A 24,895-nucleotide genomic window follows, 5' to 3' on the forward strand; every position below is an offset into this window, starting at 1 on the left:
CTAATTTTTCTTCCTGTCTAAACCAAAACTATTACAACAAAATAGACCAATTTGCGTAATTAGGCAGGTTTCATGGGTTTGGAGTAATTGATGTCTGGCAGCTGCCTTAGCAACATTCTAAACTGAATAAACAAAACACTCCTTAAGGTCATTTAGAGCTTCATTGACTATGTTAGTGTTTCTTTGTTTTACTCATTGAATTTTTACATTAAGCAGAGCTAATACAAGTTTGGAGGAGGCCTTTAGTTTTTTTGTGTAATCATTATTTTGATATGGGATTAATATCTGTATTTAATTTATATTAACATATACTTTGGTTTAAACTTCTGTAATACTTATAATAATGGACAAATGGGCTTATGTTTTAGGTGCTATATGTATTTTAATCTCGAAATGAAGTTTTGAGATTTGCAATTTGGCAGGTTACATTAACAGGTTGCTATTAGTCTGATTCTGCGTATTTAAACATCTAAACAAATTCTACAGTAGGACATCCTAAATTAAAGTTTTTTTGTATATATGTATAGTGTGATGTTTTGTGTATTTTCTCCTTTTAATGTTAAATTGTGTATTTGTTGCTGTTTTCTGTGCTGAAGGATGGTCTGCTCCTTCAGCCATTGGCATTGCTGGACTCGGTGGAGGATTTGAAATTGGTGAGGTAAGATGTTTTTCTGTTCTAAGAAACAACCAATCGTAATTAAAGATAAGTTAATGGTATACCAAGTATATATTGGGTTAATTACGAGAAGGTCTTTTTGTTAAAATTCCTCTTGGCTTCTAGTTTGATAGTGCTTTGATAGTTATTTTTTTAATCATTTTATGGCTTCTAAAATTAAGTGTTGACAAGTTTTATAGGTTTAACCCTAGGTAAGGTAGTAGATATATTTTTTTTACTATTCCAGTCTCACATAGTTTGTGCTGAATCAGTGTTCAAGAACAATTACGCAACATGTTTGTTCATGTATCAGATGAACATTTTGGACTACACTATGCTATATGCCTAAGGTTTAGGCTCTGTATGCAGACATATAGGTGCTTCATCAGGATATAATTTGTAAATTACTTCACATGCAATGTCATGCAAAAAATATGTTTTCTTTCTGTCGAGATTGTCTGAGTCATGCATAGACAAGAACATCAAGACACTGACATATTTGCCCTGTCTGACTTGGCTGTCTTGTTTTGTATTTCTTTTTCGTTCCATCATCTCCTTAATAAAACATATATGTTATTAGAGCTCTCAGTCAATTAGATTTTTGAAATATGAATAATCTCAGTTTTAACTAAGAAGAAGGACAATATTCTTAAGTTTAAAAAAAAAATTTAATAAATCCTTGTGTAATTTAACTATAAATCTATAAAAACATAATTAACTGTGCCCACACTTTATAGACGTCATCTTGTAAAAAGTTTTTGGGGTCTTTCTCCACCATTTATTAATAAACAGGTGCTCCGTATAATAATTATCATTTTCTTTTTGATTTGAAGTAAAGTCACATTAATAATAAGTTTCCTATGAATCTTACATGGTGTTCTGTAAAAGCATGACAATAATGAATCACTCATTATGACCGTTTTCCTAAATCAGAGGTCAGCCTTTTGTCTGGAGCTATTTGTATCTCAGGTGCTGGCTTCATCATTTTTCACTGCATAAAGTGGATCCTCCTATCTCTGACACAGGAAATCATTGTGCTTGTGTCCAGCGAGTCATTTGTCAGCATCAGGCAGAAGTTGCACTTTGTTTCCTGACCTTGGGTTGCAGCTTGGATGAGTCATTTGTGTACCGAGCGCCTATGCATCTTGACAGTCTTGATTAATTTCTCGAGTAGCCTTCAGGTGCAGTGATTAGCTCTGCGGTCTGTGTCTCTCAGTTAGTAGCAGCACACCTGATAAGTAGCAAGGGAGTACAGGAAATATCGATTTTATCTTTAGGCATTAAAACAAGAGCATGTCTGAAACGGGTCCAAATCTTACGACACCATCCAGCATTTAAAAAGCATAAAAACTATTGTTGAGTATAGTGCTACTTTTTAATGTTTTGATGGTGACAGATGCACAGTAGTTGGCCGGGTGCTTGTCAGAGTGATGTATAGCGAGATCACATGTTCTGGTGCTTAAAAAAAAACCTGATATAATTTTGTAAATAGAGCAAATCATGAAAAGAGTGATGTCAGTTGTGAGACTAGAATAGGCAGTTCTGAGTATCTGGTGAAATTTGTGAGTGTTTTAGGGCTGGGCTGTTTGAAGGTACTGTATATATATATTTAGGTGAAGGAACAGGGTAAACTAGAGGATAAAGTTTGTGAACAAACTTTGATGTTGGCTTGAGAAAGCCAAAATGGGCAGCTTGAGGCAAAAGAGCCAGATCGCATTGCAGCTTTTCTGTGTTCTTTAGCTGGCCCTGCAACAAAAAAATAAAATAGTTATTGTTTTTGTAATATTTTATAGACCCTTGTTATTTCGAGTTTGATGTTTGATTAAAGCTTTAGGAAGAGTAGCAGTCAGAAATTTTAGTCTTAAATTAAGACTTTCTTTAAAATGACAGCCTCATTCGTATTTTATTGTTTATAATATTTAAACATTAAATTAAATATGAAAGGAAATAAATATTTTAAGATTAATTTTAAGATAAAAAATTATATTTATATAAATATTAAATAAATATTTAAATATTAAAGAAACAATAAAACAATTAAATTTAATATTTTATTTAATTTAAGGCTTCCTGTGAAAATTTTATTTAAATATTAAATATTTTTAATAAATAATACAAAATTAATTCAATGTAATATAATGTAAAAAATAAAATAAAATCTAACACTATACATAAACAAGGACAAATGTTCTCTTTTTTCATCTCCAGGGATCAGATTTTGTCATCATCCTGAATCAGAGGAGAGCTGTAGATGCTTTTAGTAAAGGGGGCAATCTTACACTTGGAGGAAACTTCACTGTGGCTGTTGGGCCTCTTGGCAGGTATGCAAGTTCCATTTACATTCATTTATTTGGCAGACGCTTTTATCCAAAGCGACTTACAGTTGAGGAATAGAACAAGCAGTTTTACAGTTGTACAATTGTAGTACCCCATTCTTTTGCCAGGGGGCAGAAGAAAGGGAATAATGTAGAGTAATGGTTTGGAAACTTGGGTGCTTTGAGCAAATGTCCACTGTTAAGTATCAGTGTCGGAATTTGAAATGACAATTTTATTACTATAGTGTTTTATTTTTTATCTGCGTCACTTGGCTGACTTTTGATTAAAATCAAAGGTTATGGCTTCAGGGCGAAAGGTTTGATTTATGTTCGGCAATTGATATTATGATTGTTTTTTTTTTTTATGTTACTGTAAGCACTGCCAGGGCTCTGTGGACAGGAATGAGAAAAGGTTTGTGCAGTCCTCTTGTGAGTTTCATTATGTTACATTGGTTTGTAAATCAACTGTTGAAGTCCATTTGTTTGGAGAAAGTTTTTAAAGTGTTTACATAGGTGATGGAGAGCTTTGACAGTTTTTATCTGAGGGTATAAAGTTGCTGTCTAATGTTTTTGAACTGCAGTTTTGGTGCATTTATGGAAAGCAATGAGGGAAAACCTTTTCCCCTTGTTGAATGTTAAATGTAAAATCAACAGAATATAAAAGCCATCTGTATTTTGATCACATTCACAAGGGACTCATTTTCTCCAATGTCATGTTTATACAAAAAAAAATGTATACAATTGTGAGCTGCCAGCTTCAGCTTTCACCTACAACACAGTCATTCATAATTTGACAAGCATGAGCCTGTGCGGAAAATAAAGTGAGAATTAAAGATAATGACAGGTGTCCATACTGTACATTAGGAGCCATTCAGAAGTGCTAGTTTAAATGACAGCTGCATTATTCTAAGGTGAATCAGTGATTTTACTCTTTATTGACAGATTCTGCTGTGTTTGTGCTTGTGTGGAAAGTCCTTTTTTATTCTCACTGCTTTAATTGTTGTTTATGGATCTTGCCGGAATAGAGCTGCAAGCGATATTGTGCTGAATGGTTGCCTGCTGCACTACAGTAGCTTTGAAAACTAGGACTTAAGATTCCACTTAATGTGGATGTGTTTGATTTGTTGGCTTGGATTAGATCGGGTTTGGATTTGGTTTGGCAGCAATGACTGCAGGGTGTATGTGCTCTTTTGAAATTAGTTATTTTTGGAATAGAACCTTCTTACCACCTACTTGGATATTTTTATATACAGGTGCATCTCAATAAATTAGAATGTCGTGGAAAAGTTCATTTATTTCCATATCATGATTTTAATAAAATCAAGGTCTCTTTTAAGAATATAGTTATTACTTATTAAGTGGACAATGGAACTTGGACATTTTATAAACATTTTAAAGGGGTCATATCATATGATATTTTTGAAATAAAAAAGAATAAGGTATAAAATACTGTAACTTTCACAACTGAAAAGTTGTTCTGTAAGCTTAGTTTATTGAAACTAAGCTAGCTTGTCCATTTCAAAATTACATTAATACATTAATATACTATGTCAATCCACATTTACACACAGTCTGTGCCATTTTTGACTGTATGTAGCACCTACTACTCTGCACATCCTTTAAGAGACATTTCCTAATGTTAGAAAAGAAAGTCTGTTTTTGTTAACAAAGTCAGGGTCATTTGAGCCTGGCCTTCATATTTTGTGAGGGATGTTTGAAAATGGAAATGGTAATGAAACACTAAATTATGGACATGCACTACCATTAAAAGGTTGGGGTCAGTATTTAAATTTTTTTTGGAATAAAAAATACTTTTTTTGATTAAATACTTTTATTCTGCAAATATGCATTAAATAGAACAAAAATAACAATAAAGACATTTACTGTATATTGAACTTACTGTTCTATGAACAAAAATCACAATCGCACAACAGATTTCTGCTGAAAATCTGAAAATACAGCTTTGCCATCACCGGAATAAATTATATTTTTAAATATATTATAATAGTAAGCTGTTATTTTAAATTGTAATAATTCAATGATGATATTACTGTTTTTACTGTGTTTTTGATTAAATAAATGCAGCCTTAGAGACTTTTTAGAGACTTTGATTATTCCCAACAAATACCAGTTATTACACTGAAAATAGCGAATAGTTTTATCTTTTCAATCGATTTCACTATGAGCTTTGACTGTGTAGTGTTTATTCCTTCCATATACAAGTCTGACTAAGCATCTTTGACAGGAATTTGGAGGCAGGTGTGGCATTTCGCAGTACAGCAGCTGTCTACTCGTACTGCAAATCTCGTGGCCTTTATGCTGGAGTGTCTCTCGTCGGTTCTTACCTCATCAAACGCAAAGAAACAAACTGAAAGTAAGCACATTGCAGTGTTAGAGGTTAAAGGGTTTAAATGCTGCATCAAAGCCCTCGGGTACTGATGTTACCTCACATGTTGACCTACTTTGTGTTTCCATCGTGTTACAGTTTCAATATCTTATGTGTGCTTTACTTTTGATTAGGTTTTATGGCCAAGACATTCGTGCTTCTGCTATTCTCAATGGAGATGTGGAACCCCCACCTGAAGCATATGATTTGTACACCAGTTTGCAGGACTACACATGCAAGCCTCAAGCAAGGTCACTGTCTGTGTACTACTGCCCCATGTTGGGCAAACATATATGAAACCAAGCAACTTTTACTCAGAATTTTGTAGCAATATACAATAAGGTCCCATTGACTAAAGTTAATTAATTAACTAATATTAACTAACAGTTGAGCAATACATATTTTGCAATACATCTTAGTTCATTAAAATGCAACTGTTTATTGTTAGTTCATGTTAGCGCATATCCATTAAATAATAATATTAACAGGTACGACTTCTTAATTTAATCATGTATTAGTAAATATTGGAATTAACATAAAATAAGATGAATAAATTCTAATATATTCATTCTTACTTTTAACTAATGTGGTTAACTAATGTTAACAAATGGAACCTTATAATAAAGTGTTACCTATAATTTACAGTAGTTTAAATATAGTCCTGCTACTCTTTTGAAAAAGTAGCTAGCTAGACTACAAGCAACTACGTAAGTGGACAATATCATTAAATATATAAAATATAAAATAAAATAATGTAAATATATAGCTATATATTTGGTGATTATAATATATCTGGAGCTGTAATCAGAGCTGTACATTTCTGACACTACAAAGAGAGTTTTGAATGAATTACCAGTCAGGGCTATTAGGGTGATAAAATCAAAGTTTAACAGATAAATGTACAAAATATACATCATAAAAAATAACAGTGGTGAAGAGTGGCATTTAACTAAATTTCACTGTCACCAAATATATTCATTAAGCATGTTAGAAATCAGAACAGGGACTGGCATTTGTGAATCGTAAATAATTTGTTATTATTTAATCTTGTCATTTACATGAACAGTGTCTGAACAAACCGATTCACTAGAGTGAATCAGACTAGATGAATCATTAGAATGACTTTACAGCTGAAAGTGAGAGGACGGTTTACTCACAAATTCCCAACATATCAAATTTAGAGGAATTTTTGAAATCATATTAACTTAAATATTTGTTTCTTCAAGAATCATAGTGCACGGCAATGTAGCAAGGGATTTAATGAAAACATTTCCAAATGGCATACTGTTTAAATAGGAACATTTACAGAATAAATATTCCTGACCCATCCAGATATACTCTTTTGCTCCGTTTAAAATGCTCATGTGATTTGTCATTGCATGCTAAAACGTCACATTAATTTGACTGACAACATCACTCATCATTTCAAGATTACTATAAATTAAAATAACAAAATTACTATAATCTCTATACTTGATGGGATTTGAAGTCACGCTATTTTCCACTTACTCAGGTCTTTTTTTTCTCTCTCAGTCAAAATAACAAATCTTTTGACTCATTTGAGTCAAAAATATTGTTCATTTGAGTCTGTGATACACACAGTGCACAGAGGAACCCCTCTAGAGACAAGCATTAAAGTACATATTTTCTTCAAAAGTATGAAGTAGTTTGGAATGAAGAAATGAATAAATTACATGTAAATAAAGCATGAGAGGTTTAATCTGTTGACAAGTCTTTCAGCACATTTCAAGCTAATTGTGAGTTTCATTTGATGGCTACTATAAATCAGACTACTATAAAACACATTAGATGACAGTAATATAGACTTTCCACTTGGCAACTCATAGTTTGGGTGGTAAGATTGGTCCCATGAAATCAGTTCAAAACAACTCAAGGGATTCCCTATCATAATAACGAGTAAAGTGAATAGTTACAGTGCATATAATGTTTTGAGACCTCAAAGTTATTTATGTGTATGCCACAATATGACACTATTAGAAATGCAATGCATATTTAGTTGCTTATTTGCAACAGTTGCTATAGTTGCTTATTTACTTAATACAATTTGTTTTTATGGTCAAACTGAGCTTAGAAATGAATAAATTACATGTAAATAAAGCATGAGAGGTTTAATCTGTTGACAAAGTCTTTCAGCACATTTCAAGCTAATTGTGAGTTTCATTTGATGGCTACTATAAATCAGACTACTATAAAACACAGTAGATGACAGTAATATAGACTTTCCACTTGGCAACTCATAGTTTGGGTGGTAAGATTGGTCCCATGAAATCAGTTCAAAACAACTCAAGGGATTCCCTATCATAATAACGAGTAAAGTGAATAGTTACAGTGCATATAATGTTTTGAGACCTCAAAGTTATTTATGTGTATGCCACAATATGACACTATTAGAAATGCAATGCATATTTAGTTGCTTATTTGCAACAGTTGCTATAGTTGCTTATTTACTTAATACAATTTGTTTTTATGGTCAAACTGAGCTTACATAAAAAAAAAATTTAATTGTTCTTTCAAAGACTTAAACTAATTGATTTTTATGGCATCAGTGCCAGTCTCTGTTTATGAAGTTCACTGGGTGAGAGACAAGCCTGTTGATGTATATTTGGGTGTCTTTGTTTTCACAGATGAGTTCAGCACCAGCTAGACCACGGCCTCCCACACAGAGAGCTGCCTCCTCCTACACACCCAAGGCACAGGGTAAGACCCCGAGTGACCTCTCAAATCCTCACACCATTCGTCTTTCAGAGTAGAAATGACTGACTGAACTTGTGCTGTTGAAATATTGGAGGGAAGTTTCTATATCTTTGCCTCTGACATTATGTGACTTATTTATGCTTGTGTTGATAAAAAGTAATATTTTTGCAGCTTCTGCAGCTGTGAAACCAGCTCTATATCCAAGTTTAGACAACTGGGATACCGAAAGCTCAGGTGAGTGAATATTTTATTTGATTTTTTTTTATTTTTGAGTAATATGTCTAAGTCCCTAAGAAAACAGCATTCAAAAGTTTCTGTCATGAGCAAAATGTTTTGTGTATTTCTGTTAACACAAGCTTTCCACACAGCTAATAAAACCATGAGAAGTCTTTAAGTATGTTTCTCCCTCCTTAAGTGGAATTACGCTGTATTGTTAAAAAAGACACTTTGCACCTGCGACTATGGTAATAACATAACAGAAGAGGAATTTACTGTATATTTTGTATCTCACCCTGCGTGTTCAAGCATATTATCAAGCAGAATATCCGAACAAAAGGGATTATTCCTTCTGTATATGATGAGGTTAATCAGACACTTTTTAAAACCACAAGAAATGCCTTTGAGAATAAAGATTACAATGTGGTCATGCATTTCAGTTGACACTGATAAATTATAAAGTGGATTAAAACCGCTAGATTAGAAACGGCTAATTAAATCGCAGAAATGCACAAGAAGAAACACCCAGTGCTGTGTGAGATCCTTTCATTAATCAGCTCGGCCTTTGGAGGATGATTTGTGTTGTCATCAATTCAGCTCCACTAACAGTCTCATTTATTTCATTAAGTTCCTAAAGGCCCATGTTTAAAGTTGAATTATAGGGATTAGATAAAAACACGCTATGGTTTCGAGAAAAGCCACTCTGCCTGGCTGGGAAGAATTCGAAAGAAGCCATGAACTGGAGACTGGCCATTTTCCCATCTTCCTATACTCCAGAAGGTCCTCGATGCTCTTTGCCATGTCACAAGTCAGCTATGCAGCAAACGCATTCTTTCCCACAGCGAGATGACATTATCATCTGTGAGGGGGGAGATTTTAAAGGCCACTTGCTATTAGATGATGTGTGTTTTTGAATTGATTCGGAACTGGTGGATTTTGTCACATACAAAACCAAGCATCAAAACATTTGGCAACCTCCCTGTCCTTTAAATAGGAAAAACTTGGAGGAGGTGATGTCTTGGATCACCACAAGTCCTTAAGGCTATTTTATGGCTAATAGTACATTTAATTCCCAACTAATCAGCATAAGGGTATGTGTGCCCATCTTTAGTGCAAATGACAGCAATGATTGATCATGAAAACATTATAATAATAACATTACACAGTGACTTCATGTTCGGGGCAGCCAACAACAGCACTCAACACTTTTTGATGTTAGATTATAGTGGGTTCTGCTCATACAGGACAACTGAAAGGAATTAAATGCTGAAGTCTTAAAAGAACAGCTAGATGCAATGCACCAGTAACTTGTCTCTGAACAGTTAATTAATAGAACCTGCCCATAATCCTCTTGAAAAAACAACAACTTAAACCAGCCAGAGTTGGTCTTAACTGGCCTTCCAGCCTTGTTAGGCTAGTCTGTTGGCTGGTTTTGGGTACTTCTAGACCATAACACCATCTTTAAAATAGTCTAAAGACTGGAATCCATCCAGTCTGGGGATATGATGCCTAGTGTTTTAAATCTTTAATCTTTGGTTGTGGTGTTGAATATTCAGCTTCATTGACTTCATTCAGTCCATTTGACTAGCAAGCTGGAGGAAAACACTGTCTGAATGTACTTGTATGTGTTTGTGATGTTGTCAGGGGTCTTCTTAGGTTCTTCATGGTTAGAAAGAAACCCCAGAAGAAAAAATTGAGTTGCAGAACTGCATGTTGAGAGGTTGTGTTTGCTTCTGGTGTCTCTGACTTGCGCAACTGCCGTTCATTCAGTGTGAGCGAATGACGCTATGAGAGAGGGCGATCAAGCGTGTTAAGGCTAACATAAACTAAAGACACGTTCTGTGATTGTAGATAAATGACCTGGGGTTTGTTGTTCCAGGTAAAGGTGTTCTTGAATGCATGGATGCCAACAGTCAAACATTTCGCCTTTGCCACTAAAAAGTTGGCTGTACATTTGCCTTTTTTAATTACATAAATGATTGATACTTTATTCACTTATACATGAATTTAAACAGTAATTCCTTGTCAAAGTGCACACAAGTCGGCTCGCTAAATTTAGATCGAAAACTAAATTAATATGTGCATTTTAATATTATCTCCTCTTCTCTCACTTAAACGGCAGCCTGAAGCATGTGTTATTAGAATGATTAGCTGATATCCCTCATTTCCTGTGTTTACTCTTTAATTAATTTAGGTGCTATTATGGTGCATTTGTTCGTTATTTTTATCTCTGTTGATTCAGATGTTTAAATGAAGTTAATTGATTAAAATGTGCACATGCCTCAGCATGATTCAGACAGTTAGAGACTGCCGTAGACAAGGTTTCATTGTTCACGTCTCCTTCAGTTGGGAATAGGTTTCCAATTCCACTGTGTGATGCTTAATTACCGGATTTTGTCAAATTACATGCTAATATTCTACTAGTTGATAACAGTCATTCTAAATCAACAAGTGCCTGGCAACCTAAATGATGTGTCGAGCTTTGACTGTCAACTGCATAAGACACCAAACCATCAGCCAACAGCAATTTTTTGGCCAGAGGAGAATCATGTGTAAGAGAGCCAAGTGAATTGTACAGGGACTAGATACTGTTAGCCAACTACTAGACATGTCTTTCAACAGCCAGTTGTCATTGCTTAATTCAGGATAAGTAGACAGGTATGTCTGTTGTATGTCAAAGCACGACATTGGATGACTTCATCAAAATCAGGACAACAGATGTCTCTCTTTTTATTTTACTAACTTATATTGGCACAGCAAAACCATATAGACCAGTGCAAATACTGTACAGAGAGTACAAGGGGATTTTACTACAAATTAAGGGGCCGTTCATACAAAATACACACAAGCGCAAAGGTCAACCGTTTAGCATGTGTTTACATAGAAAACACGTTCTGTGTAAACCAGCCCGAATTTTGTTGGTTGTTTTAAAAAAGGTTTCCCAAACACTTCCGCTCTCTGCCATTGGTTGAACAAACAGATATCCCCACCCCAAACTCCTGCTATTGGTTGACCCAATGTTGCTGTTGTCTGGCCGGTTGGGATGTTTTGAACATGCCTCATAGACACAGTGTTTAAACTTCTTCAAAGAATAAATATTTTAAAATATCTTCTTTTGTTAAACTGAACTGTCAACAAATGGAATTAAAAAATAGTGGTTTTGATAGTGTTTTTAAACGTTTCTCAAATACTTTACATTACTTCACAACTTTAAAGTTGTGTCTGCATGCTAATGGGATAATTAAGCTAAAAATCTCCGTTATCATTTACTCCCTCTCATATCATCTTTTGTGTTCCGCAGAAGATAGAAATTCATACAGGTTTGTTAAGATTTCTTTTGTGTATCACAAAAGATATTTAAAAAATCAAATGTTCATACAATTCAAGTCAATGGGGTCTAATGTTGTTTTGGACCCCATTGACTTTCATTGTATTGACTGTTTCACAGAAGAGAAAAATGAATAGGCCTACAGGTTGGAAAATACATTTTTGGGTGAACTATCCTATTAACCTCGGATAGATTTGGATTTTAACATTAGGGGGAAACGCTTTTAATGAAATGGTTTGGAGGGAATGACTTTTGTTTTGATAAGTGTTCTAGTGTCCACCTTCATAGAAGTTGCAGATGTGTTACTAGAAAGACTCCATCATGATAAAGCTAAATACAGTCTTTCGATGATGAGTCAAAGAGATACTCATCTGTATTGTTTCAAGCTGGAAAAAAGTCCCTGGGTGTGTGTTCACATCGCTTGTTATTTTACTGGCAGACGTTTCTTTCCCCCCAATTATCATGATATCATTTGTGAAAAATGAGACCTGGAATACTCTCACTCCTCACTGTTTCATTAACACTCCTTCCCCTGAAGATCATTATAGCCATAAATAATACAGTCTTTTAGATGGATCCCTGGCCTTAGGAAAAGGTGGTTAAGAGAGCCACCCTGATTTCTAAAGACTCCTTTGTCTATAAATGGAAACTGTTTATGAGGTTTTGATTTGTTAAATGTAATGGCACGTTGAGCAGCTGTTGTACAGGTTTCTCTGATACATCCCGCTTTTACTTTTCCTTCAGAAGGAAAAGTGAATCCAGGTTGTCAACTGTTAAATCTTTTTTTTTTTTTTTTTTTTTGCCTTCCACCATAACCAGGTGCCAGCGATTATCTATGGTTACATCAATTGGATTTGGTCACCGTATACCTGATAGGGCTTAGCTAACCCTCCAATCTGAGATTTATAGCAGTGGAGAGAAGAAATGGCAGGCCCTCCTTCCTGTCATGAGCTGTCACTTTTTCAGATATTGCGTGTGCAAGTAAAAAACCGCAGAGCTCAGATGTCACCACTCTGCCAAAATACACAGCCCTTCCAGATCTGAAGAAACTCTCTGGATTGTATTGTTGTCTTGCGCCCGGCTTGTCATGTCTTGCACTTGTGGTAGCGGGAATGAACATTATGTTGAATGGATGCAGTTATTTTAGGATACAAGTCAAAAGCATTTAGTGTGAAAAACGGCTCGACTGAAGCTTTTGGCAAAGCCTGAGGTTTATTTGGAGTCAGGAGATTTCACAGCAGGTGCCAACAGTGTGAAACCACATTCCACCTCTGTCTGATTCCCTGCTCCTCTCTTGTATGTCTTCACTCCTCGACACCCGTTTCCCCTCATTTTCCCATCAAAGCAAGTCTTATCATTCAGCCAGCTCAATGCATGTTGAATGTCACTCTGCTTATGTTGATACATGAATGAAATGGTCTGAAACCACATTGGAAATCTGGAATTCAAAATCTGTTTTAAATATATAAGTTGTGTCATACAGTGAAACTGTATGGAAAAGAAAAAATGTAATCTAGGAACTTTGTTTTATCCATCGGTTGTTGGATGGAGGTGGATCTGAAAGCTTACAGTTGATTGTAAAAAAAAAAGGGATGGAGTTTATGCGGATGAATAACTGGAGAAGTCTGATATACATAACCAGAAGATTAGGTCATGACATTTTGATTAAAAATTACAAGGCCAAATTAATTTATTAATTAATAAAAATTAAACCTGCACAGATGAATTCTTTTCAATAACATGCATTTAGTAATGATGCAACTTTAAAGCAACCCTATGTAATTTTGAGACTTTGGAGCCCTCTGCAGTTAAGTGAGTGGAATTCACTGTCGTATATACAGATAGCTGTACACCTGCAGTTGTTGCTGTGGTAAGGCATCTGCAGAATTTCGTACCAGCCCACCAAATTTACATACAGTGCTTCCAGAAAAGACTGTTAGGGGGAGTGTGGGAACAGGGTTGCCAAGTTTACTGCCAAATTGGGATACTTTTACACTGTTGCCGCGGGTTAAAGCGATCTCTTCTCCGCCGCCACAGAACACCAGAGGGGAAGTTTTGTATAGCAATTGACCCTTCACAAAGACCCGCCCCACTTCGTTATCGTTGCTATGTCCGACAAGCCATGCGCTCTCACACCACATCATATTGTCATTTTTTAAAGAAATTCAAACAATAAATGCCATTTTGTGGCTCTTTAATGTGTCGTGACAGCCTGTAGCGCCTCAGTTCAAGCGGCACGTGAACTGATCATCTTTTCATATTAAAACATGAAATAAACGTGAATGAACATGAGAAGGTATTTTATTTCAACAGCAGAAAGACGTCAATAATTCAGAAGTTAATTCAGGCCCTGTCCATTTGGGCCTTACTCCCCTGTCTGATTTGTTTGTCGGACAAAATGCAGATTCGACGTAATGTTCAATGTTCAATTTATTTATAAAGCACTTTAAAACAACCTTAGTATACCAAAGTGCTGTGCACAGTTACATTGATCCAATCACACAATATAGTAAACACGTCATTAGAAAACCACAGTCACCAAACATTGAAAGCATGGGAAAAAAGATACGTTTTTAAAAGACCTTTAAACTCAGACACTGAAGAAGCTATTCTGATGGATAAAGGCAAATTGTTTCATAGCTTGGGGCCAGCAACAGCAAAGGCTCTGTCACCCCTGCTTTTCAATCTAGCTCTGGGAACCAAAAGCCGATGCTTAGTCTGTGATCTGAGTGATCTAGCTGGATTGTGTACTATAATCAACTCCGAGAGATATGGAAATTTGTAATGATTGGTCAGATTGCCTGTCAATCAAGCTCCCTGCAGTTGGGCTTTGTTTTGCAGACCTGGCAACCCTGCATGGGAAAGAAACAGAAGCCATGCATCTTATTAAAAGTCGGTTTATCAGAATGAATTTGAAAACTGATATTTCAAGACAAAAACATACATGTAGTTGCTTTCAAACTCTGCACTATTTGTAGGCCAGGTCACTAATCAAATTTTCACAGGCTGTCTTACACTTTTGTGACTTATTTAACCATGCATCGAGAATAAAGTGTTTTGCATTTTGCTCAAACATATATTGTTTTCCTAAAGACCTCTAAAGGAAGGAATAAAACCGCTTACTCTAAATCTTTAAGTTCCATAAACAAAGTGCATTTATTCCTGCTCGATGTGTTAAAACACATAGTCAAGAGTTTCAGTAATTGAAGGCTTACATTTGCTGTTTGTTAACCTGACAGCAGAAATGATTGCACAGTTGTTTATATCTTAACATGTTGATAGACAGATAAAGAAAAGGGTTTTGCCCCTGGCTTACAGATTCTATCTGCAGATGTTAATACTGTGTTGCGCACCACCATCTATTAGAGTACGAGCTGGAAAGTTTTGTGGTGTTGGAAGTACAACACAATGTGTGTTTGAGGGAGAGTGCCAGTTAACTGAGCCAAAGTGGGCTTATCTGTCGTAAGAGTACACATGCTGCTCTCTAGTGTTGACAATTTAGTATTACAACTTTATATAGGCACGTCTTCAATACCATACAAATTTATTCATATTTATTCATTGCTAATGTCACTGTATGTGCAACATTTATACATTTACATGTAATTATTTACCAAACTACCTTACAAATAAGGAAAAGCATAAAAAATGCATCATACAGTTTAATTAAATGCATATAGCCCTTTTTATATTGTTCCAAAGCAGTGCTGAAATACCATTGAGGATAAATTTTTTTTTAAATCTAATAATTTTCTGCAGTAAAGAAGTGCAAAAGTAAATGCACACTAGGTGTTTATACTATTTTTTAATTTAATCTAATTCTAAATTAATTTATTAAATTAATTTAATAATAAATTCATGAATGTTTTACTAAATGTTTCATGGTCTTTAATAATGTGGCATCAGTGTTATTTTAGTATCCCTGAGATACTATTGTATTTTTATTAATATTTTGAATCAGTTTTTACTTTCATATTTTTCGTTTTTATTTAATTTTAAAGTTTTAGTAATTTTATGTGTTTTTGTCATTTTTATTTTAGTTTTATATATGCTGTGTAGTTTTTTTTATTAATTTTATTTCAGTTTTATTTATTTTTTGTTATTTTAGTAACAAAATAACAAAATAAGTTAAACTAAATTAAAATGAGAAATGTTGCCTTGACAGCTAGCTGGAATAGAACATTTTTTTATTTCAAGTAATGAAAATGAGTTTTTATGGTCTTCATTTCAGTTTAAGTTTTAGTTTTAACCATAGTAAAAGTTATGCGTTTTAAAATGAAAACGCACTAGTGTAAACAGGGCCTTAGTTAACAATAATAACCCTTAGTGGAATTACCATTTGGGAATCATTCTGTATATTATTATGCTTTATATGACCTTCACACTGATTTGTAACTAGAAAATGCTGCAAGAACAAACCCCCCCCCCACACACTTTAATGTAGTATTTTATGCATGTATTTATTTATATATTTTTAAATCAACTTATGAATATGTTTTACTGAATGTTTTATTATCTTTAGTAATGAAGAATAACAGTTTGGGGATCATTTTGTATGTTACTAATCTTTAAATTACCTTTACACTGATTTGTGGTTAGAATTACACTTTCGAAATTGCTCCAATAACGAAAGTGTTTTCAACCAAACAGTGATCTCTCCTCTTTAATGTGTTCTAGATCAAGCATCAGGTGGCGCTTTAGTGGTCACAGCCGTGCATCCGTTCACCGGCCAGCAGCCTGGAGATCTGAGCTTTGTTCCAGGAGATCACATCACTGTTATCACCAAAACCGACTCGCAGTACGACTGGTGGGAAGGAGAACTAAGAGGGCAGGTTTGGCTCTTCCCAGCTACTTTTGTGTCCTATAGCTGAAGGTACTAAAAAAAAAAAAAAAGAAAAATCTCAAATTGATGACACATGATGTCTGGCATTGAAGGGTCCTTTTCTTTTGCACAGTTTGAAATGACATTGTATAATGAAGGAGTATATGTTTAGGAGCAATTGGGGTCAGTGTTCCCCTTAGGGGGTGTATTAAGGGGGGTGTTTTTCAGTGTTCCTGGCATTGGTGAAATATTTTCTTTATTTCATTTTGGCCGTTCAGTTACTAGTATGTGGGTTGACTACTAAAAGGTTCCCGTTTTATATTTTTAGTTATGCTATAGTTTAGAAACACACTGGAATACAATTATGCTTTATATGCATACACAGAAACCAAAAAAGTGACATTGTGGTATTTTAAAGGGGTCATAGGATGCAAATTTCACTTTTACATGTTGTTTGAACATAAATGTGTGTTGGCAGTGTGTGTACACATCTACCCTATAATGATAAAAATCCACCCAGTGGTTTTTATCTAATCCCTAAAAATATATCCCCTTTTCAAATCAGGCCATTCTCAGCTTCTTGTCTGTGTCATCAGAGAGAATTGCAGTAAGTTAGCAGAATACAGAATACAAGGTCGCGGTGAAGCTCACTCTGTTTGTCTCGAGACTTAAGAACAAATGAGCGTGACAGCACACATAAACTCAGAAGAAACACACTGAGGTAAAAATTCTAAATGTTTAGTTTATTCATAACATGATATAGTTAAGTAACACCATGACAAGTGAGCTATTTTGCTCAATATTCTCACGACGCAAAAAACCATTCAAAACACCTAAAGAGTGCACGTATTACGTATTTAGAGTGCGCTCTGCCTGATCGCTGCATGATTCAGTCTATTAAAATACATTCAGAATGATCACAAATTCAAGACATGGGGGCAGAAAATGTGTATATTTATACCACTTCATATAGTTAATCAAGTCAAAATAATGTTCTTTTTAGCAGCATCATATGACCCCTTTAAATTTAACTTGTTCGTGTCTGCAGAAACCCTGAAGTGGGATTACTTTTGTTTATGAAGGGAATGTGCCCCGATCTACCTAAATGCGTTTATGTTCGCGCGAATCGTTCGTGATCCAGCTTCACTTACAGCAGAAGTGAGTATAAGGTTTTTTTTTATGAATCTTTGTAATCGCTGTTCCTAATAACGTGCTACTTAGCAAGTTTCGCAGCTAAAGTAAACAGTCTCTCAGAGCATGGTTCGTCACCTCACGGAAAAGGGGCGGGGTCAGCAGAGCTCATTAGCATTTAAAGCAACATGCAAAAAACGGGTTGATTTCTGCAGAGCTGATTTTGACAAGGTAAAAAGGGTTTTTTACACTACCATTGAGAAATTTTAACCAAAGTATGTTATAGATTTTTCATTAAGACCCTAAAGAATCATATCAACTTGTGGAAAATGGGCATCCGATGACCCCTTTAAGTGAAGTTGCTCCAGGTATTTGAAATTTGATAGCACAATGGTTTGCCATCGGCAAAAACACAGTGGCACTTGGCTGTTTGTTTTTTCTCTGATAATAGCACTGCACAGCTGTTGCAACCAAATGTTATTAAAAATGATAAGCTTCATAGTTTATAACAAGCCTTATTTATTGTTTTATGAACTATAATTTTTTTATTTAACTTCATGTCTGCCTTATTACTCTGAAAAAAAATGGAAAATGGTGTTTTTTTTTTTTTTTAAGGAAGTGAATAAATGATTGCTTTCGTTGCTTTAATTTATTGCTGTTTGCACAAATGTTAATCAAACATGAATGATTGTTTTCCTACTGGTTTTAAATGCCAATGAATGTATATTAGTTCTAATAAAGATTATTTCCTAATTTTAATTTACAATTTGTCTGTGGTGCTGGTTTAAGCCTTGATTTTTCTTATTGTAACATAAATGAGTTACAAGTTAAAATATATCACATTGACACTTGCTCATACTTGCCCACTAGGTGTCATACAAGCTAAAGATCTTGTTCTGAGTAAAACAATCAAATAGAAAGTAGTTTCTGTGCACCTACGTTAAAAATTATCTTTAAATAAGCAAATTATATTATGCAATGAGCAACATGCAAATTCTTTTTACAGCTGGTAAGAATAACAACTACAGCTGAATGTTCAAGTACATGCTGTACATGTAGTTTTGCAGCAGATATATACATAGATCAGTGCATAAATAAATATATTGTATATGTGCCCGAGAGTTGTTCCTGTTGAAAGACTTTAGCTGATTGAATGTGTTTGGAACCTTTTTTAGTCCACACTCCTCCAAGACCTACATGGAAACATTTAACACGATTTTAAAAAAAACACTGGGTGGATCTTTATCATTATAGGGTGGTTGTGTACACACACTGCCAACACACATTTCAGTTCAAACAACTTGTAAAAGTGCATGTAGCATCCTATGACCCCTTTAAGGTAAGCACGAGCACTGATCTTTCAATAAGGTTTAATGTCAGTATTTGTAACGTGTTACTGCCATCACGACTGGGACTTCTGAAGACGTCTTCTCTCCACCCTCAGTAAGTTTTATGTAAGCATAGTTGTTGGTTTGGACTCCTGGAGTTCGAGTCAGACAGCATGGCGCGAATGGGTCACACTTCGTCTACTGTTTACCAGGGAGAGAATTTAAGGCTGCAAGTTTCAAAAGGATTCTGTAATCATAGATAGATAAGATACATAGATAAATAAATGGTGTTTTGTTTAAAAAAAAAATGTCACTGCACCATGCAAAATAAATAAAATAAAATTACATTATATTACATTGTATATTACATTACATTGTATTTTTCTGATTTCCTTAGGTTGTGTGTACTTCATATGTGTTAATTATTATTAGAATTCAGAGAAATTCATTGCATTACAGGAACTGATTCTACAGATGAATCTTTTACAGATCAAAAGTAAACCACTAATCCAGCATATAGTTAGGCTACAGTAGCAACTCATTCCTTACCTGCTTGTATATAAATTGGGTATATAAATGTTTTAAATAGATTTTTTTTTTTTACAAAATTGCTAAAACATTAGGCTATACTATCAGATTTCCATGGCAAACTCAATTTTCTTTGTATTTAATTGTAGTATTAGCTAAAATCACAAGAAATGTTTGAAACATAATAATGTGTAGGCTATCACATAAAAATTTATTTGTCACGTTTAACAATTCAAAAATTCAACACAGTCCTTAAATAAATAAACAGAAACAGTTGTCCTATTTCTTCAAGAATTAGATACTCTGTAGCCTACATTGCTTTCATAAACGACTCTTTACTGACACCAAGTGGTAAGTCTAAAACAATTCAATTCTCAATACAATTAGAAAGATAACAAATAAATAGAAAAAGAAAAGAGACATTTTGGTCTAAATCTCCTTTTCAGTAACACGATAAGGTTCTATATTACTATAGTACATATCTATATTACATAGGCTATATTAGATGAAGAACTCCGTCCTTACATCACATTTACTATGGAGCCAGATCGGCCTCAAAAATAACACATTTGCAAAACAAAATTCATATAAAAGCTTAAAAAGAAGGCTCAAGTTGCCTAAATACCGTCTAGTATGAATAAAGGCTAATACTTTTTTTCTTTTATTCAGACTGTGTGATCTAGCATAGATGTGATTAACCAATGTACAGTGCCGCCCACTAATATTGGCACCCTTGGTAAATATGAGCAAAGGCGGCTGTGAAAATAAATCTGCATCATTTATCTTTTTGATCTTTCATTCATAAAATTCACAAAATTCTAAACTTTCATCAAAGTAAAACAATTGAAAGTGGGGGGAAACTCACATAATGTTTTTCTCCAATGCATGTTGGCTACCATTATTGGCACCCCTAGAAATTCTTCTGAGTATATTCCTATTCATATTTACATTATTTAGCGCACCAGGGTGATTATGAACATGAAATTGTCCAGCCATGACTTCCTGTTCCACAGAATTATAAATATGAGGAACACAAAGGCCAAATTCCCTTAATCATCTATCACAAGGAGTAAAAACCAAAGAATATAGTTCTGATGTGCAGAACAAGATTGTTGAGCTTCACAAAATAGAAAGTGGCTGTAAGAAATTAGCTAAAGGATTGAAATTCCCCATTTCCGCTATCAGGGCATTATGAAGAAGTTCCAATCAACTAAATATGTTACAAATCTGCCTGGAAGAGGACATGTGTCTATTATATCGTCTATGCATGCTGAGGAGGAGAGTTTGTTTGGCCAAAGACTCTCCAAGGATCACAGCTGGAGAATTGCATAGATTAGGTGAATCTTGGGGTCAGAAAGCCTAAACAAAAAAAATCAAACAGCCCCTACATCACCACATGTTGTTCAAATGGGTTTCAAGAAAAAAACTCCTTGCTCATCCAAAAACTCCAGCATATTCAGTTGTCAGACACGACTGGAACTTCAAATGGGACTGGCTTCTATGGTCAGATGAAACATAAAAAAGAGCTTTCTGACAGCAAACCCACCAGATGGGTTTGGTGCAAACCATAGACTGTATAAAAACATGGACGTAGTGTCCGTGACGTCACCCGTAGGTTTCCGAAGAGCGTTTTGGGCCTATTTTTCTGCCGGAGGTCCGGACATCTTGTTCAGATACATTACATCATGGATTCTATCAAATACCAACAGATAAAAAAATCGAATAACTTCTGTTAGAAATCTTATAATGCACCATGGTTGGATCTTCCATCAGGACATTGATCCAAAACAAACATCAAAATCAACACAAAAATGTGTCACTGAGCACATAATTAAGCTTCTGCCATGGCTGTCTCAGTTCCCTGACCTGAACCCTGTAGAAAATGAATGGGGTGAACTGAAGAGAAGAAGCACCAACATGGAGCTGGTATTCTGAAGGTTATGGAGAGATTCTGGGTGAAGGAATGGTCTCTGATCTCTTGTCAGGTGTTCTCCAAACTCATCAGGCATTATAGGAGAAAACTCAGAGCTGTAATCTTGGGAAAAGGACGTTGCAACAACTGGGTGCCAATAACCGTGGCTAACATGAACTAGAGAAAATTACATTATAAAGAGAAAATTCAATTATTTCATAATGTGAGTTTCCCCCCACTTTCCATTGTTTTACTTCAATGAAAGGTTAGAATTTTGTAAATTTATTGAATGAAAGATCAAAAGGATAAACAATGCAGATTTATTTTCACAGCCACCTTTGCTCATATTTACATAGGGTGCCAATATTAGTGGGCGGCACTGTAAGTTATGTCGCATTTCGAGAAATTGGGTCCCTTAAAGAGATGTTTTTAACTTAAAATACAATTAAACTTAAAACCTGTCAGTAGCGTACATTTTTAAAGAAGACAATTTTAAAAATGTACATTGAGCTAGGCCTTTATAGCGTACAGACTACAGACTGATGAGAACAAGATTTAAATCCTCCCATGTAAGCCTAAACCAAATGCTAACTATAAAAACATTATGTATGAATGTAAAATGAGAATATTTTGCAGAAGTCTTTTCAGTTTGACTCGAAAAAGGTTATGAATGTAAGTATTTAAGATGTTTTATAATATTATATACATTTAAAAAAAAATAAATAAACATTTAAAAAGTTTCACAGAAATGTTTTGGTTTGGGCTAGTGGGTTACTTTTATCTCAAAGACTGAGCCTTATCAAGCGCCCAAAGGCATCATTACCTATTAGATTAAGAAATCCTACCTGAAATAATTAACTTTAGAAAAAAGTAACATTTGATAACTGCACTATTGAATTTAGCTGATTTAAAGCTACCTCAAATCCTCAGTTTGTCAAGTTAAAGTTAGTAAAGTACATTAATAACTTACCTGTTAGTATAGGGTCTTGTCAGGCTGAAAATTCAGGTGTGCAAATATGCACAGTATGTATAGCAATACAATTGTGTTTTAGCAATGTTAAATCTCCCTTGTTACTAATAAGAGAAACATCTGCTAAAATGTATTAAACACCCCTGATTCAGTTGCTCCACATCCATCAACATCAGTGATCGCTCTGTCTAAGGGTGTTTCATGTATAGGCAGATTTAATTGCGTAAGAGATCACGTGTCTGCGGCTTATTTGCATCACTGGCCAACAGCCCACATGTACTGACGTTTTGAGATGTGCTGAAATGCAGTTTAATGTGCTAAAGTGCAATTACCCAAATAAATATATTAAATAATTTAATTGGTAATCCATATTAAAAACTCGCTGTTTGATACTCTGACCATTCATAGAATTTTCACAGGTTTTATATAGTTATACAGTAGTTTAACGATTAAAAACATCATCACAGTAAATATTGACATCATTGCAGCAATGTGGACATTTTTGTGCTGGAGCAGAATGCAGACTGTCCTATATTTGGCCAGGCAAGAACTTGGCCTTGTCTGTGCTCTGTAAATCTCAGCAAGGATAATGGCAATCAGATGTGATTACCTATATGACGTCAATGGAGTTTGTGTCATCCTACTGTGTCACTGCTGTAATATAAAGCTCTGATAAAGTAGATCAGAAATAATATGCATATATTTCACAGAAAACAAGTGATTGTTTATGATTAATGCCATATTTTATTTCTTTCACAGAAACACTTGCATCTCACAAGGCCTTTTACCATTTCTCTACGTCCATTCTGCTGGTGTTCAGTACTATGGGAAGAGGAACATTCAGGTGCACGTAGTACTAGTAAATTGACTAAACAGTACCTCCCTTTGGAAATAAGAAATATAAAAATGTACAAATTGACATATTGGGCAAATGTGAGACAGACAAAGGCAAGGAATTTCTCAGCTTTTGAAGAATAAATAGACCTAAACAGACACTTTCAGGTTCTATAAATGAAACAGAATGTTTTGTAAAGACTGGATTATTTACACTGTTAAAGTATAGCGAACTATTATTATTGTCTAAATGTAAACAGATAAAATTCTATTTAGTTAGTTTGAATTGGCTTGCATTAACTGAATAACTTTCTGTTTAGATAGAGTCCCATCTCTGAAGATTGTTGGACACAACTGAAAAGAAATCAAATGTAAAGGTGCGTAAAATATACATATTTTAAATCAGTCTAAACACTTCTTAAAACTCAATTTCATCTCCACACTCATTCTTTAGCAACTTCACTGTAACAGTCATGTGCCACCCTTCAAACTTATCATGCTTGATAATACCAATACTTAATTAACACCACCTCTTCCACGAATGTGATCTGGATGTGGGTTCTGTGAATTCAGAGTTTAAGTGCTCACTTTGGTCGGGTGCTTCCATTGTCACAGAGGCAGAAACACATCAGCATGGACCATTCGAAACAAAATCCCTCAATGACATTCTGCTTCCATTCATTCATCCCTCAACTTACCACCAAGAAGGAAACATACATTTCCTTATTAACCTGTATACAGCAAGCTAAGAACATTCGATTCAACACAACCAGTAACCCTCTGTTATTTTCGCATTTTTTTAGAACACTAATGTTTTATGAAAGATAAAACTTTCACTCACGTAAAAGAGCAAAACTACAGTTTACAGTACTTCCCCCATTCCCTCGTCTCCCTTATTCCTTGGGGACGTCTATTGGCCAGCACAAGCATGGCCTTCCAGCCAGAGTTTAGACCTCTGCGGTCTTCATATTAAATGGACAGCTATCTTTTATAAGCCGTTAGGGTTGAGTTGACAGCCCTAATTGCTGCCTTGAGTGCAGACCGTGCTGCTGGAGGATATGGGCAGGGCAAAATGACTCTTCAGCGCTAATGCAGCAGTCTGTAGACTCGGCCATCTCTCCTTCTTTTTCGCATATGGCAGTCATTGGCCCACTGGGAATGCGGCTACGGCTGTTGTACCGGCTGCTGGCTGCAGAAGGTGGTGTGCGTGAACGCCCATATTTTAGGGTTGTTAGTCCAGCGGTAAGACGGGGCAAGGCTCCCTCTGTACGCGCCCACTCTTCATGTGCTCTCCTGCTGCTTGTTGGAGAGGTGCACAGTCCGTCAGATTGTGCATGCTCTGAATTAGCCCTCTGAAAACGGGGGTCTGTGCATTTGAGAATCTCAGTGGCTGACATGCGGAAGCCGGACTCTGAGCGGCTGCCCTTCTTGAGAAGCAGAGCTTTAAAACTGTCATTGCTCGTGGATGAGCGCCGCAGGTTGCGCTGAATGGAGCCGGTCTGACGTGGCAATGAAGTTAGGCTGGGGCAAGAGCCTGTTGGAGTGACAGGTGGGGAAGGGAGGAAGTTATGGCAGCGTTCCTCTTCAGAGTCGCCACGGCCCAGGACCTTCCTCTTTGACCTGTGGATTAACAGACAGCAGGATTTGTTTTCAGGTAAGCCTTTGGCATAGTTACTGCTGTTGATGTTGTTGATACCATGAGTGTAAAATTTCCATGTGTAGCTTTTTTTAAAATCTATAAATAAGTGAAAGTGC

The 24,895-nt window shown here is 35.3% G+C and overlaps 2 pseudogenes; one reads left to right on the forward strand and one right to left on the reverse strand.

Moving 5' to 3' along the window:
* The first annotated feature begins 343 nt into the window (after nucleotides 1-343).
* LOC107719496 (SH3 domain-containing YSC84-like protein 1) lies at nucleotides 344-23,138 on the forward strand (annotated as a pseudogene).
* Nucleotides 23,065-24,895, reverse strand: part of LOC107719471 (NHS-like protein 1) — a 28,833-nt pseudogene continuing 27,002 nt past the window's right edge.

Source organism: Sinocyclocheilus rhinocerous, unplaced genomic scaffold, assembly GCF_001515625.1.
Source record: "Sinocyclocheilus rhinocerous isolate Xijiao unplaced genomic scaffold, SAMN03320098_v1.1 scaffold1234, whole genome shotgun sequence".
NCBI lineage: Eukaryota > Metazoa > Chordata > Actinopteri > Cypriniformes > Cyprinidae > Sinocyclocheilus > Sinocyclocheilus rhinocerous.